Source organism: Laetiporus sulphureus, assembly GCF_001632365.1.
Source record: "Laetiporus sulphureus 93-53 unplaced genomic scaffold LAESUscaffold_9, whole genome shotgun sequence".
Taxonomy (NCBI): Eukaryota; Fungi; Basidiomycota; class Agaricomycetes; order Polyporales; family Laetiporaceae; genus Laetiporus; species Laetiporus sulphureus.
In genome coordinates this window covers 521,029-523,114 of record NW_024468518.1, presented here as the reverse complement: position 1 = coordinate 523,114, position 2,086 = coordinate 521,029, and positions in this window count along the sequence as shown.

Here is a 2,086-nt window from a genome sequence, read left to right as displayed (position 1 = left end):
TTCTTCATCAAAAAGAAAGACGGATCACTGAGGCTCGTACAAGACTACAGGAACCTCAATGCAGTCACAAAGAAGAACAAGTTCCCAATCTCATGCATTTCGGACCTCATCGACAGACTCTCATATGCTAGCATATTTACGAAGCTTGATCTGAGATGGGGGTTCAACAACATAAGGATTAGGGAAGGAGATGAAGAGAAAGCCGCCTTCATTACACATCGTGGCCTTTTCGAACCCACTGTAATGTACTTCGGTTTTTGCAATGCTCCTAGCACCTTCCAAACAATGATGAATACAGTCCTCGAAGACTTAATTCGCACTGGAAAGGTGGTAGTCTACTTAGACGACATCCTCATATTTACGGACGATCTCGATGAACACCGACGACTAGTGAAAGCAGTTCTACAGCGCCTCTGGGACAATGACTTATATGCTAAACTGGAGAAATGCTTCTTTGAACAGTCCTCAATCGAGTATCTTAGCATGATCATCAGCAAGAACTCAGTACAGATGGACCCTGCTAAAGTCGAAAGTGTACTTGGCTGGCCCGCACCGACAAAGGTCAAACAAGTACAGGCCTTTTTAGGATTCGCAAATTTCTACAGGCGATTTATAAAGGACTTTGCGAAACTCGCACAACCTTCAACGCTTCTCACCTGTAAGGACGTGCCCTGGCAATGGAAGGAAGAGCAAGACCAAGCCTTCAGTGCACTTAAAACGGCGTTCACTTCAGCCCTGATCCTACAACTCCCCAACGACACTGCACCATACCGTCTAGAGACAGACTCTTCAGACTATGCAACTGGTGCAGTACTCGAACAACTAGGGGAGGACAAGCTATGGCATCCAGTCGCATACTACTCTAAGTCACTCAACGAACATGAGCGGAACTATGAGATTTATGACAAGGAGATGCTTGCTATTATTCGGGCACTCGAAGAATACAGGCACTATTTAGAAGGACATCCAGAACCCATTGAGATTTGGTCGGACCATCTCAACCTTATATACTTCCATCAGGCACAGAAATTATCCTGGCGCCAAGCGCGCTGGTCATTATTCCTCACCAGATTTAATTTCATTCTCAGTCACTGACCTGGAAAGACTATGCTACGTGCTGATCCTCTGTCCAGGAGGCCAGACCATGAGAGGGGGGTAGACAGCGACAATTCGAACCAAATGCTGTTAAAACCTGAATTTTTCGCTATCAATGCGATTCGACCTGCTCACGCATCTGAAGTTGATGATGCTCAACTACTGGAAAGGATCAAGAAGGCACTCACAGACGACATGATGACCAAGGATTATCGTGCGCTTTTGACTACAGGACAGCGTGAATTTGGAAAAAACCTCACAGAATGAAACTTTGAGCATGGACTGCTGCTCCATCGCGGAAAGGTTTATGTCCCCAAGAATCAACAGCTATGCCTTGACCTAATAAAACTCCATCACGACACTTTACCAGCCGGACACCCCGGCAGGTTCAAGACGTTGGAGCTTATTACTCGGAATTATTGGTGGCCAGGAATGTCTGTAATGGTTAAACAATACGTACAAGGTTGCGACAGTTGTCAACGCAACAAGTACTCAAGAGAAAAACCATACGGACTACTACAACCAAACGAGGTACCAGGAGGACCATGGGAGATCATCACAGTAGATCTCATCACACAACTTCCTCCAGCCATGGACTTTAGGGGAGAAAAGAAGACGGCAATACTTGTCGTCGTGGACAGACTCACGAAGCGAGCGCACTTTTATACAACGGATGATACAGTCACATCGTCGCAAGTCACTAACGTATTCTATAATGAAGTCTTCAAACTCCACGGATTGCCACGCCAAATTATCTCAGACAGAGGTACTCAATTTGCGAGCAAACTATTCCAGGAGTTTTGCCAGAAGCTCGGTATAAAGTCAACAATGTCCACTGCATATCACCCCCAGACCGATGGTCAGACAGAAAGGGTTAACCAGGTGTTGGAACAGTATCTGCGAATGTACTGTAACCATAGACAGAACGATTGAGTCTATTATCTACCGACAGCAGAATTTTCATACAACAACCAGACCCATGAATCCATCG